Genomic DNA, 15,656 nt, shown 5'->3' on the forward strand with positions numbered 1-15,656 from the left:
TACCCCCATACAGACAGACACCACACAACTGATGGTATTTAATACCATCAACACACAAAAGTTGTGTGAGATGCAGAATTTGTGTTCCACACAGGAAAGAGCAGTCTGGAAGGCAAAGGGATATGGCCAGGAGTCCTCAGGGCTCTGGACGGATGGACATGGTAAACCAGTGGCCCCTAGGGCATACCTTCCATGTCTGGCTGAAGCAGCTCACGGGCTGACTCATCTAGGCAAGGAGGGGATGTGCAAATTGGTAAGAGCATACTGGTGCGCCCCAGGATTCTCCTCTCATGCGAGTAAGAGAGCAATGTCATGCCTTACCTGCCTGAGAAAGAATATTGGAAAAGCAATACCTACAGAACCATCCCATATCCCACCTGCCGGCGGCCCTTTCCAGGTAATACAAATCGACTTCATTCAATTACCCCCATGTCGAAATTTGAAATATGTACTTGTCTGTATAGATGTTTTCTCGAATTGGGTCGAAGCTTTTCCAGCAGCTACAAATACCGCTATGTTTACCGTTAAGAAAATTGTGCAGGAATTTGTATGTAGATATGGTATCCCTAGAATCATTGAAAGTGATAGGGGTACCCATTTTACAGGTGATGTCTTTCAAGGAATGTGTAAGTTGATGGGAATTGATAGCAAGCTGCACACTCCGTACCGTCCACAGGCGAGTGCGAAGGTCGAAAGAGTGAACAGCACTATTAAAAATAAATTGAGTAAAGCAATGGCAGAGACAGGATTGACGTGGCCAGAAGCTTTACCCATTGTTTTGTATAGCATCAGAACCACTCCCAGGTCCCCTCTTAATCTGTCTCCTTTTGAAATCTTGTTTGGTCGACAACCGCATGTCATGATTAACCCCCAGGATGATTTGAAATGTAACAATGAAGTAACTGTAAAGTACTTGATTAACATGAGTAAGCAGTTGAGGAATCAAAATGATAATCTGAAGTTGATGATTCCTGATTTACCAGATAGTAATTGTCATGACATTGAACCTGGGGATTATGTAATGATACGAAATTTTCTACGCTCAGGTTGTCTTATTGATAGATGGGAAGGACCATACCAGGTCTTATTGACTAGCACCACAGCATTGAAGGTGGCTGAGAGAGAGACTTGGGTCCATTCATCCCACTGCAAAAAGGTTGCTGATCCAGAGAAGTCCCGTGATAAGGAACAGACGGTAGAGGTTGTATCACTGGAGTGTCTGTTCCAGGAGGACTGAGGCGGCACCTGAGCCTTGAAGACCGAAAGCAGTTGTCGACTCCCTTCTCCCTTTTATTGTTTTCCTCCACTTCCCATCCCCTCTTCCTTGAAATTTCTTTTTCCCCCTTCTCATTCTTCTCTATTTCCTCCTCAAAGATGGACTTGCCCCAAGAGACTGTGATCCGGATTTTGATGTTAACCATGATGTTGACCAGAGCAGTCTGTTCCGGCGAGAGTACCATAGAGGTCGAGAGAGGATCTGGAATGGGTTCCGATTATGATGATGGAGGCGTAGTTTTCCAAGATCAACCAAACCAACAAGCAAAGGCGAGTATCAGAAAACGATCCGATAGAAGAAATTGTGATGGATTGTTAGCTGAAGAAAATTGTATCTGTAGGCTCTGTGATAATCTGGTTGAAGATGGATGCATAAAGAAATGCCAATCTAGTTTTAATATCCATATGGACCGGCATCCATTGAGTGACTATCACTCCTTAGTGGGTAACGTGTTAAACCAAACAGATTGTTGGGTATGCTCTCAAGTACCTCAGGGTCACAGCAAATCAGGGCTAGTACCATTTCCTTTAACGTTAGGGGAGGTACTTGAGCTAAATGGTGGGAGACCGGTGGACCGGAGGTTTAATATCTCCAGCCCTCCTAGTTTGAAGCTCCACCAATACCATGTGGATAGGTCCCTCTTATGTTTCAATATCTCCAATCCCAGAAAACCGGGAAATTGGGAAGTGTCATGGAGCAACCTTACCATGACCTTTTCACACAGAGCAGATAGAATGCCTACAGATACAGAGCTGGTACGCCACATAGCCAGTAGAGGAAAATCTTTTCGGTATCGATATACCTTAGGAAATAGGATTACTAGAGTTGGAGAGGTATCACCAGGATACTGTGCACATATCGTACAAACTGATACGTGCATTAAGCAGATGGAAGAATTAGGGTCAGGAGATTTCACCTGGAAGGTTTGTAACATGGTCATGTCCTTCTCCGTCCCATATGTTCTCCCCGATGACGCATATTTCATATGCGGGAGAAAGGCGTACAAGTGGCTTGCCCCAAACTCTGAAGGATTGTGTTATATTGGAAAAGTATTGCCTGAAGTGATGACTGTTACACATGACAAAATGAAGGACATACACCGTGGTGCCCAAGCTCCTTATACTCACACTCATTACGAGCACCGAGTTAAAAGACAACTGTCAGAAAGGTTAGAGCATCCGGCCTCCGATCTTATCCATGAATCCACCGGGATTCAGGTTCTGGTAGCGTTAGATTTCACTCGTACCGCTCGGGGAGTGATGAATTATAGATACATTTCCGCACTCGCCAATTTGTTAGATAATATCACTGAAATGTATGATGACACGTTTAGATACACTGGAAGAGAACTTCAAGCTTATAAAACAGAACTAGTTCAGCATAGGATGGTTCTTAATTATCTTACAGCAGTAACAGGCGGATATTGCGTTACATTGGCAACACAGTACGGCATAAAGTGTTGCACGTATATCACAAATAGCACCGAGGATCCGGTAGAGGTCATAGACCAAAAGATGGACGATATTCTGCAATTAAAGTGGGAATTTCGTCGGAAACACAATCTCACCCTTGCTGCTGTAGGAAATGAGCTGACTGGTTGGGTGTCATGGTTGAACCCGCGAAATTGGTTCTCCGGTTTGGGAGACTGGGCTCAAGGAGTCATAATGGATGTTGGAAAGTTTCTACTATGTATCTTGGGTGTCGTTATATCGATTGGATTGATATTTAGATGCGGGCAGGCTTTAATGAGGTGCAAACAAAGTACAAGAGTGATGAGCTTGAGGAGCGAGGAAACTGTAATTAACCTGGATTTGATTTATGACCCAATGATAGAAACCAGGATGGGATGAAAATGCGATTATACGGTCCGTTTCTTTCACCTGTTTTTCTGCTTTTCTCCAAGATACAAAGACCCCCTTGGACGAGGAAGTTGACGAGACGCTATACAGACAACAGACAAGCACCAAAGATGAAGTTTTGACAACCTATGATATGGACACTTGATGAACTTTGCCATGGATCCCCAGTTTCCCTAGTACTTTTAAACTCACGCTAGCCCAACATTTTTTGTAAATCTGATGGCTCAGACAAAGCTATTTGCTCATGCCCAAGGAGCAATACAGCGCAAAGAAGACGACTCTCAACAGATACCGAACACAACTTCGACGACAGATGTACATTTCCCTGACATAGAATATCATTGCATTTTCCATAAGTGTTCTTTATCTTCATCTCTACAACCCTCAGGTAATGACACACATAGACGATAGGGAATACAGGCACAGATATCAGCAACCACATACCTCCCCCATTCATGTATCATCAACTAAAATGTGCTCCCCATTTTGTTCAAAATCCGAAAAGAGCTCGGTAAAGTTTGACAGCCCATCCACAGACCTGTACCACAGGATAAGAAGGAATTCAAATGTATACTTCGCAATACCTCGAAGCTTGATTTACCACACGTACGGCACGATGATACATGACCCTCCAAACATGGACTCATACACACATGCTTCTACTTTCTCACTAGGTCATACCCTCTTCACACCTACTCCTCTCTTCTTCCTTACCCCACCATGGAAATCAATTAACCCCTGACTTGCATTTTTCTCCTTAAATGTTTTGTGGCAGTTATTATTGACTGCCAAAGGGTGGACTGTCAAAGTCAGAAAAATGTCTCTATGCACGTTGCCATATTTGCACCGCACACTGGTCCGTGCTGCGCATGCGTACGCTCTCCCGTGAAGGCGCATACCCGCAATAGCGTGCACTCGCAGGCGCGGTATGCGTATTTACGGTAGAGTTTATGTAGTCGTAGCGTGCGACTCATTCGTTACATATTTTCACAATTAATGTAGTTTATAGATCATGATCCCTTTGATAGTTTCTGAAAGTTTGGTTAATATAGAAGGTCCCTGAGCTAAGGAATCCCTCTTTGTATCGTACGAAGGGTCTAACAGGAATCATACAGCAGTGTTTGGTACCCATCGGAAGAGTATTTAATTAGCAATATTCCGGTGTTGGTTTGGAGCGTATTAATCGCTCGTGCGAATAGTTATGGACATAAGAAGTTTATGTCCATTTCTACTATTTACTCATACTCAGGTATGCGGCGGGAAACCTAGTTCCCCACCCACCTGAGCTGTTTGAAATCGTCACAGCCCACCTGTATGAATCAACCTATGACCTTTTGTTGTGATACAGGGTCGAATTCCTTCATCCAATGGACAATGGGATTGTAGGGACTATGAGATTGCATTGTGTGTGGGGCATAAATAGGCAAGCCGACCACATCCAGCTCTCACTCTTCAACGGTTCTCATTGCTGAAAATCGGGTGCTGGATGTCCAGGCGCATGCGATCGTTTACCCTTGTGCGTAAGTTTCTCTCCGTAATCATTGTCTTTCTGTGAGCCAATTTCTCTCATCTCTCTCCGTCTCTCTCTCTCTCTTTCCCTTCTCTCTCTCTCTCGTATCTCCCCTAGACTAGTATTGTATTGTATTAGATAGTATTGTATTTTGGTTAGGAAGTCTTTGTTATATTGTAGTGTATCATTTGTACTGTTATCCCCTTTTTACAAGTATACTAGATATAATACAGTTAATAGGCTTTGGACCCTAAACCAGTATCTGTGTATTTCCTATAGTGTTAAGTGTTCACTTGAGCGTCGGTGACGCTCAAGCAGCTTTGTAGTTAGTCAGGTTACACAAGGTTGCACTTACACCCTGTATTCACATTAAGGTATTCCGTGTATTTCATTGGTATAAGGTTTAGACATAAAGGTATAGCGTTGTGAGCGTCTGCGCCGCTGGTGATCTCCTCGTGGTCTCGAGCGTCCGCTACGCCATAGCGAATCATTACTCTAGTCATAGCCAATAACGTGTCCTGTGATCACTGGGCCGTGAGCGAACGTGACGCTTGAGCGTCTCGCCTACGGCTGAGCGATCGTTACGCAACTAGCGTACCATTACGGTACTTCTTAAGTAAACAGCGTACAGTGTTCTTAGACTTCATAAAGGGTTGTTTATACGACAAAGGAATTTAGCATTGTCACCTGTTTTTGGCTTCAGGAGGTCTCTGACTAGAGATGACAGCTCCTTGGCTTTCTCCTCCGGGAGAAACACTTATTTCTGTTCTGTGTCCAGAACCATCCCCAGGAACAGTAGACGTGTCGTAGGAACCAGCTGTGACTTTGGACTGTTTAGAATCCAACCGTGCTGTTGTAGCACTTTCCAAAATAGTGCTACCCCGACTAGCAACTGCTCCTTGGACCTTGCCCTTATAAGGAGATTGTCCAAGTACGGGATAATTAAAACTCCCTTTTTTTTGAAGGAGTATCATCATTTCGGCCATTACCTTGGTAAACACCCTCGGTGCCATGTACAGTCCAAACGGCAGTGTCTGGACTTGGTAATGGTAATCCTGTACCACAAATCTGAGGTACTCCTGGCGAGGATGGTAATGGGGACATGCAGGTAAGCATCCTTGATGTCCCGGGATCCCATGTAATCCCCCTCGTCCAGGCTTGCAATAACCGCCCTGAGCGATTCCATCTTGAACTTGAATTTTTTTTATATATGTGTTCAAGGATTTTAAATATAAAATGGGTCACACCGAACCATGCGGTTTCGGTACCCCAAACCGTGTGGAATAGTAACCCCGTCCTTGTTGAAGTAGGGGCACCTTGAGTATTACCTGCTGGGAATACAGCTTATTAATTGCCTCTAGCGCAGCCTCCCTGCCTGAGGGAGTTGTCGGCAAGGCATATTTGAGGAAACGGCGGGGGGGAGACATCTCGAATTCCAGCTTGTACCCCTGAAATACTACTTGAATGAAACAGGGATCCACCTGTGAGCGAGCCCACTGATCGCTGAAATTTTTGAGACGGCCCCCCACCGTACCTGGCTACACCTGTGGAGCCCCCGCGTCATGCTGTGGACTCAGAGGAAGCAAGAGAAGAATTTTGATTCTGGGAACAGGCTGACTGGTGCAGCTTTTTCCCTCTTCCCATGTCTCTGTACAGAAAGGAAGCGCCTTTGATCCGCTTGCTTTTCTGAAGCCGAAAGGACTGTACCTGATAATACAGTGCTTTCCTAGTCTGTGAGGAAACCTGAGGTAAAAATATTTCTTCCCAGCTGTTGCTGTGGATACGAGGTCCCAGAGACCATCCCCAAATAATTCCTCACCCTTATAAGGCAGAATCTCTATGCGCCTTTTAAAGTCAGCATCACCTGTCCAGTGACAGGTCTCTAATACCCTCCTGACAGAATGGACATTACATTCATTTTGGATGCCAGCCGGCAAAATATCCCTCTGTGCATCCCTCATATATAAGACGACGTCTTTTATATGTTCTCATGTTTGACAGGGTCACCGACCACGCTGCAGCAGCACGATCTGCAGGTCTCAGTCTAGTACCTGAGTGTGTAAATACAGACTTCAGGATAGCCTCCTGCTTTTTATCAACAGGTACCTTCAAAGTGGCCGTTCCTAAAACGGCAGTGCCACCTTTTTTGACAACCGTGTGAGCGCCTTATCCACCCTAGGGGATATCTCCCAGCGTAACTTATCCTCTGGCGGGAAAGGGTACGCCATCAGTAACTTTTTAGAAATTACCAGTTTCTTATCGGGGGGAACCCACGCTTTTCACACACTTCATTCATTCATCTGATGGGGGAACAAAACACTGCCTGCTTTTTCTCCCCAACATAAAAACCCATTTTTAGAGGGTTAATGTCAGAAATGTGTAACACATTTTTTTTATTGCCGGGATCAAGTCACGGATGTTCCTAGTGGATTGTGTATATGTCTCAACCTTGTCGACACTGGAGTCAGACTCCGTGTCGACATCTGTGTCTGCCATCTGAGTGAGCGGGCGTTTTTGAGCCCCTGATGGCCTTTGAGACGCCTGGGCAGGCGCGGACTGAGAAGCCGGCTGTCCCACAGCTGTTACGTCATCCATCCTTTTATGTAAGGAGTTGACACTGTCGGTTAATACCTTTCACCTATCCACTCTGGTGTCGGCCCCACAGGGGGCGACATCACATTTATCGGCATCTGCTCCGTCACCATATAAGCCTCCTCACTAAACATGTCGACACAGCCGTACCGACACACCGCACACACACAGGGAATGCTCTGACTGAGGACAGGACCCCACAAAGCCCTTTGGGGAGACAGAGAGAGAGTATGCCAGCACACACCAGAGCGCTATATAATGTGGGGATTAACACTATAACTGAGTGAAATTTCCCCAATAGCTGCTTGTATATATAATATTGCGCCTAAATTTAGTGCCCCCCCTCTCTTTTTAACCCTTTGAGCCTGAAAACTACAGGGGAGAGCCTGGGGAGCTTTCTTCCAGCTGCACTGTGAAGAGAAAATGGCGCCAGTGTGTCTGAGGGATATAGCTCCGCCCCTTTTTCGCAGACTTTTCTCCCGCTTTTTTCTGGATTCTGGCAGGGGTATTTACCACATATATAGCCTCTGGGGCTATATATTGTGGTATTTTTGCCAGCCAAGGTGTTTTTATTGCTGCTCAGGGCGCCCCCCCCCCAAGCGCCCTGCACCCTCAGTGACCGGAGTGTGAAGTGTGTATGAGGAGCAATGGCGCACAGCTGCAGTGCTGTGCGCTACCTTGGTGAAGACTGATGTCTTCTGCCGCCGATTTTCCGGACCTCTTCTTGCTTCTGGCTCTGTAAGGGGGACGGCGGCGCGGCTCCGGGACCGAACACCAAGGCTGGGCCTGCGGTCGATCCCTCTGGAGCTAATGGTGTCCAGTAGCCTAAGAAGCCCAAGCTGGCTGCAAGCAGGCAGGTTCGCTTCTTCTCCCCTTAGTCCCTCGCTGCAGTGAGCCTGTTGCCAGCAGGTCTCACTGAAAATAAAAAACCTAATTCTATACTTTCTTTCTAGAAGCTCAGGAGAGCCCCTAGTGTGCATCCAACCTCGGCCGGGCACAAAATATAACTGAGGCTTGGAGGAGGGTCATAGTGGGAGGAGCCAGTGCACACCAGGTGACCTAAAGCTTTCTTTAGTTGTGCCCAGTCTCCTGCGGAGCCGCTATTCCCCATGGTCCTTACGGAGTTCCCAGCATCCACTAGGACGTCAGAGAAATCCCAGGTAAAATCTCACCATGACTGATTCACAAGGAAGAGGCCGGGGAGCTGGAGATTGGCCCACTCTTCCATGGGTACGGGGACTGCCCAAATAATTGCGTGTCTCCCACAAATTGCGGAAGAGTAGTGAGGCAGTAATGCTGAACATGACATCATCCATACTACCCTATATGTGCCTGATTACTCCAGGAGAGAACAGCAGTATATGTGCCTGATTACTGCAGGAGAGAGCAGTATATGTACCTGATTACTCCAGGAGAGAACAGTAGTATATGTGCCTGATTACTCCAGGAGGGAACAGCAGTATATGTGCCTGATTACTCCAGGAGGGAACAGCAGTATATGTGCCTGATTACTGCAGGAGAGAACAGCCGTATATGTGTCCGATTACTCCAGGAGAGAACAGCAGTATATGTGTCTGATTACTCCTGGAGAGAACAGCAGTATATGTGCCTGATTACTCCAGGAGAGAACAGCAGTATATGTGTCTGATTACTCCTGGAGAGAACAGCAGTATATGTGCCTGATTACTCCAGGAGAGAACAGTAGTATATATGCCTGATTACTCCAGGAGAGAACAGCAGTATATGTGTCTGATTACTCCTGGAGAGAACAGCAGTATATGTGCCTGAGTACTACAGGAGAGAACAGCAGTATATGTACCTGATTACTCCAGGAGAGAACAGCAGTATATGTACCTGATTACTCCAGGAGAGAACAGCAGTATATGTACCTGATTACTCCAGGAGAGAACAGCAGTATATGTACCTGATTACTCCAGGAGAGAACAGCAGTATATGTACCTGATTACTCCAGGAGAGAACAGCAGTATATGTACCTGATTACTCCAGGAGAGAACAGCAGTATATGTACCTGATTACTCCAGGAGAGAACAGCAGTATATGTGCCTGATTACTCCAGGAGAGAACAGCAGTATATGTACCTGATTACTCCAGGAGAGAACAGCAGTATATGTACCTGATTACTCCAGGAGAGAACAGCAGTATATGTACCTGATTACTCCAGGAGAGAACAGCAGTATATGTGCCTGATTACTCCAGGAGAGAACAGTAGTGTTTGTACCTGATTACTCCAGGAGAGAGCAGCAGTATATGTGCCTGATTATTCCAGGAGAGAACAGCAGTATATGTGCCTGATTACTCCAGGAGAGAACAGCAGTATATGTGCCTGATTACTCCAGGAGAGAGCAGCAGTATATGTGCCTGATTATTCCAGGAGAGAACAGCAGTATATGTGCGTGATTACTCCAGGAGAGAACAGCAGTATATGTGCCTGATTACTCCAGGAGAGAGCAGCAGTATATGTGCCTGATTACTCCAGGAGAGAGCAGCAGTATATGTGCCTGATTACTCCAGGAGAGAGCAGCAGTATATGTGCCTGATTACTCCAGGAGAGAGCAGCAGTATATGTGCCTGATTACTCCAGGAGAGAGCAGCAGTATATGTGCCTGATTACTCCAGGAGAGAACAGCAGTATATGTGCCTGATTACTCCAGGAGAGAACAGCAGTATATGTGCCTGATTACTCCTGGAGAGAACAGCAGTATATGTACCTGATTACTCCAGGAGAGAACAGCAGTATATGTACCTGATTACTCCTGGAGAGAGAGCAGTATATGTACCTGATTACTCCAGGAGAGAGCAGTAGTATATGTACCTGATTACTCCTGGAGAGAGAGCAGTATATGTACCTGATTACTCCAGGAGAGAACAGCAGTATATGTGCCTGATTACTCCAGGAGAGAACAGCAGTATATGTGCCTGATTACTCCAGGAGAGAACAGCAGTATATGTACCTGATTACTCCAGGAGAGAACAGCAGTATATGTACTTGATTACTCCAGGAGAGAACAGCAGTATATGTGCCTGATTACTCCAGGAGAGAACAGCAGTATATGTACCTGATTACTCCAGGAGAGAACAGCAGTATATGTACTTGATTACTCCAGGAGAGAACAGCAGTATATGTGCCTGATTACTCCAGGAGAGAACAGCAGTATATGTACTTGATTACTCCAGGAGAGAACAGCAGTATATGTACCTGATTACTCCAGGAGAGAACAGTAGTATATGTACCTGATTACTCCAGGAGAGAACAGCAGTATATGTGCCTGATTACTGCAGGAGAGAACAGCAGTATATGTAACTGGATTGACCCATGAGAGGACAGTAGTATTTGCATGTGTGTAATGCCAGGAGATGTGGCTGTACAGTGCTCATGTTTGTAAGCAAAAATGCAAGCAACTGGGCAACACTATGCAGCACTGCAGGTGGGGCAGATGTTAAATGTGCAGAGATAGATAGATTTGGGTGGGGTGTGTTCAAACCGAAATCTAAATTGCAGTGTAAAAATAAATCTAACATTTGTGAGCTACATGCAGAAGCAGCCAGTATTTACCCTGCACAGAAACAATTATCAATGTATTTGCTCCCCTTGCATGGCAGCATGGTTTGTTCCAGACACAAAGTTATTTGCTTTTTTTGCTTTAGGCCCATAATACTTTAGTGAAGTATCATATACATAATACCGTTTGTGTCTGAACAGTGTGAAAAATCTATTCTTCTAATACAGTTAAACACAGACGCTAATACAAAATAAAAAAATAGTAATGAAACTCAGCTGAATGCAAACACCGGCGTTCCTCTCCTGTAAAACATAACACGAGACTTTGCTTTGCTCAGCCAATTAATAAGTGTCTGGCGATTATCAGCATTTTGCACCAGAGGTCGCGTACCCCCAGTGATCCCCCTCCTGACAGGGGTAAAAATGTGTTTCAATTAAAAGAAGGCCTATTTGTGCAGAATAAACCGTGCTTGCGTCCAACTACACCACCCCCAAAAATGAGATGTGATACTGTGGGTCGGTACATGCAATGCTCATCAGCCCTGATACCGAATTACATCAAACAAAGAGGACAGAGAAGTGTTACTGTGCATGTGTCCTCTTACATACAGAATAAGAACAGACACTCAATGATTACATCTGCATGAGAAGTGTTACTGTGCATGTGTCCTCTTACATACAGAATAAGAACAGGCACTCAGAATGATTACATCTGCATGAGAAGTGTTACTGTGCATGTGTCCTCTTACATACAGAATAAGAACAGACACTCAATGATTACATCTGCATGAGAAGTGATACTGTGCATGTGTCCTCTTACACACAGAATAAGAACAGGCACTCAATGATTACATCTGCATGAGAAGTGATACTGTGCATGTGTCCTCTTACATACAGAATAAGAACAGGCACTCAGAATGATTACATCTGCATGAGAAGTGTTACTGTGCATGTGTCCTCTTACATACAGAATAAGAACAGACACTCAATAATTACATCTGCATGAGAAGTGATACTGTGCATGTGTCCCCTTACACACAGAATAAGAACAGGCACTCAATGATTACATCTGCATGAGAAGTGATACTGTGCATGTGTCCTCTTACATACAGAATAAGAACAGGCACTCAGAATGATTACATCTGCATGAGAAGTGTTACTGTGCATGTGTCCCCTTACATACAGAATAAGAACAGGCACTCAGTGATTACATCTGCATGAGAAGTGATACTGTGCATGTGTCCTCTTACATACAGAATAAGAACAGGCACTCAGAATGATTACATCTGCATGAGAAGTGTTACTGTGCATGTGTCCTCTTACATACAGAATAAGAACAGGCACTCAGAATGATTACATCTGCATGAGAAGTGTTACTGTGCATGTGTCCTCTTACATACAGAATAAGAACAGACACTCAATGATTACATCTGCATGAGAAGTGATACTGTGCATGTGTCCCCTTACATACAGAATAAGAACAGGCGCTCAGATTGATTACATCTGCATGAGAAGTGTTACTGTGCATGTGTCCCCTTACATACAGAATAAGAACAGGCACTCAATGATTACATCTGCATGAGAAGTGATACTGTGCACGTGTTCCCTTACATACAGAATAAGAACAGGCACTCAATGATTACATCTGCATGAGAAGTGATACTGTGCCATGTGTCCCCTTACATACAGAATAAGAACAGACACTCAGAATGATTACATCTGCATGAGAAGTGATACTGTGCATGTGTCCCCTTACATACAGAATAAGAACAGGCGCTCAGATTGATTACATCTGCATGAGAAGTGATACTGTGCATGTGTCCCCTTACATACAGAATAAGAACAGGCACTCAGTGATTACATCTGCATGAGAAGTGTTACTGTGCATGTGTCCCCTTATATACAGAATAAGAACAGGCACTCAATGATTACATCTGCATGAGAAGTGATACTGTGCCATGTGTCCCCTTACATACAGAATAAGAACAGACACTCAGAATGATTACATCTGCATGAGAAGTGATACTGTGCATGTGTCCCCTTACATACAGAATAAGAACAGGCGCTCAATGATTACATCTGCATGAGAAGTGATACTGTGCATGTGTCCCCTTACATACAGAATAAGAACAGGCACTCAATGATTACATCTGCATGAGAAGTGATACTGTGCCATGTGTCCCCTTACATACAGAATAAGAACAGACACTCCGAATGATTACATCTGCATGAGAAGTGATACTGTGCATGTGTCCCCTTACATACACAATAAGAACAGGCGCTCAGATTGATTACATCTGCATGAGAAGTGATACTGTGCATGTGTCCCCTTACATACAGAATAAGAACAGGCACTCAGTGATTACATCTGCATGAGAAGTGTTACTGTGCATGTGTCCCCTTACATACAGAATAAGAACAGGCACTCAATGATTACATCTGCATGAGAAGTGATACTGTGCCATGTGTCCCCTTACATACAGAATAAGAACAGACACTCAGAATGATTACATCTGCATGAGAAGTGATACTGTGCATGTGTCCCCTTACATACAGAATAAGAACAGGCGCTCAGATTGATTACATCTGCATGAGAAGTGATACTGTGCATGTGTCCCCTTACATACAGAATAAGAACAGGCACTCAGTGATTACATCTGCATGAGAAGTGTTACTGTGCATGTGTCCCCTTACATACAGAATAAGAACAGGCACTCAATGATTACATCTGCATGAGAAGTGATACTGTGCATGTGTCCCCTTACACACAGAATAAGAACAGGCACTCAATGATTACATCTGCATGAGAAGTGATACTGTGCATGTGTCCCCTTACATACAGAATAAGAACAGGCGCTCAGATTGATTACATCTGCATGAGAAGTGTTACTGTGCATGTGTCCCCTTACACACAGAATAAGAACAGGCACGCAATGATTACATCTGCATGAGAAGTGATACTGTGCCATGTGTCCCCTTACATACAGAATAAGAACAGACACTCAATGATTACATCTGCATGAGAAGTGTTACTGTGCATGTGTCCCCTTACACACAGAATAAGAACAGGCACGCAATGATTACATCTGCATGAGAAGTGATACTGTGCATGTGTCCCCTTACATACAGAATAAGAACAGGCACTCACTGATGACATCTGCATGAGAAGTGATACTGTGCATGTGTCCCCTTACACACAGAATAAGAACAGGCACTCAATGATTACATCTGCATGAGAAGTGTTACTGTGCATGTGTCCCCTTACACACAGAATAAGAACAGGCACTCAATGATTACATCTGCATGAGAAGTGTTACTGTGCATGTGTCCCCTTACATACAGAATAAGAACAGGCACTCAGAATGATTACATCTGCATGAGAAGTGATACTGTGCACGTCTCCCTATACATATACTGAGTACTGGGTATTGCATCCGGTGTACTGTGCCCATGGTCACATTAATGTTAGCTACAGAAATGTCCGGGGATACAGCTTTAGGAACCGGGATTTCCCCGTCAGATTAGGGGCAGGAGATGTTGCACACTCACCTCTCGCACAGACACAAGTGCAATATACTCACAATTTCCATGTCACACAATTACTCCACAATGATATGGTCCTAGTCCACCCCAGATCGTCTCCCGTCAGTCCCAGCAGCTGGTCCCAGTGAGGTCTGACCCGCTCATTTCCCCACTTTATCTCTGCCACTTAACCCTTTCCCTGCCACACACTGTCTTGCTGACACACGGTGGGTGTGTGGGTTCTGGGCGTGACGGAGCTCACATAATCTGAGCCCACATCGGCCTGTGCGTGAAGAATCTTCTGTACTGTTATGTTTGCCTGTTCCCCTCCCTAATCTGCACCTCTGGGGCCGCATGATAACCCTCCTTGTCTGTGATACCTTATGTGGATGGATATTGGTTTCAGATGCAGGGAATAAGTGCGCAGTACAGTTTATATACCAGTGTGGGGTACGGATTACATACACAATGGATCACAAGTGCGCAGTACAGTTTATATACCAGTGTGGGGTACGGATTACATACACAATGGATCACAAGTGTGCAGTACAGTTTATATACCAGTGTGGGGAACAGAGTACATACACAATGGATCACAAGTGCGCAGTACAGTTTATATACCAGTGTGGGGTACGGATTACATACACAATGGATCACAAGTGTGCAGTACAGTTTATATACCAGTGTGGGGTACGGATTACATACACAATGGATCACAAGTGTGCAGTACACTTTATATACCGGTGTGGGGTACAGTGTACATACACAATGGATTACAAGTGCGCAGTACAGTTTATATACCAGTGTGGGGTATGGATTACATACACAATGGATCACAAGTGTGCAGTACAGTTTATATACCAGTGTGGGGTACGGATTACACACACAATGGATCACAAGTGTGCAGTACAGTTTATATACCAGTGTGGGGTACGGATTACATACACAATGGATCACAAGTGTGCAGTACAGTTTATATACCAGTGTGGGGTACGGATTACACACACAATGGATCACAAGTGAGCAGTACAGTTTATATACCAGTGTGGGGTACAGAGTACATACACAATGTATCACAAGTGCGCAGTACAGTTTATATACCAGTGTGGGGTACGGATTACACACACAATGGATCACAAGTGCGCAGTACAGTTTATATAACAGTGTGGGGTACGGATTACACACACAATGGATCACAAGTGCGCAGTACAGTTTATATACCAGTGTGGGGTACGGATTACACACACAATGGATCACAAGTGCGCAGTACAGTTTATATAACAGTGTGGGGTACAGAGTACATACACAATGTATCACAAGTGCGCAGTACAGTTTATATACCAGTGTGGGGTACGGATTACACACACAATGGATCAC

The 15,656-nt window shown here is 44.7% G+C and overlaps 1 protein-coding gene across 2 annotated transcripts in view; it reads right to left on the reverse strand.

Annotated features, from left to right (window-relative positions):
* Nucleotides 1-15,656, reverse strand: part of STEAP3 (STEAP3 metalloreductase) — an 87,194-nt gene that overhangs the window by 33,252 nt on the left and 38,286 nt on the right. The window contains exon 1 of one of the 2 annotated variants that reach the window (XM_063932836.1): nucleotides 14,339-14,526. The exons of the other annotated variant lie outside the window; for it this stretch is intronic. The gene's annotated coding sequence lies outside the window, so the exon portion shown is untranslated. Of the gene's footprint in view, nucleotides 1-14,338; nucleotides 14,527-15,656 lie in introns of those variants that run through there. 2 annotated transcript variants of the gene reach the window in all.

This window comes from Pseudophryne corroboree, chromosome 7 (assembly GCF_028390025.1).
Source record: "Pseudophryne corroboree isolate aPseCor3 chromosome 7, aPseCor3.hap2, whole genome shotgun sequence".
NCBI classification, from domain to species: Eukaryota; Metazoa; Chordata; class Amphibia; order Anura; family Myobatrachidae; genus Pseudophryne; species Pseudophryne corroboree.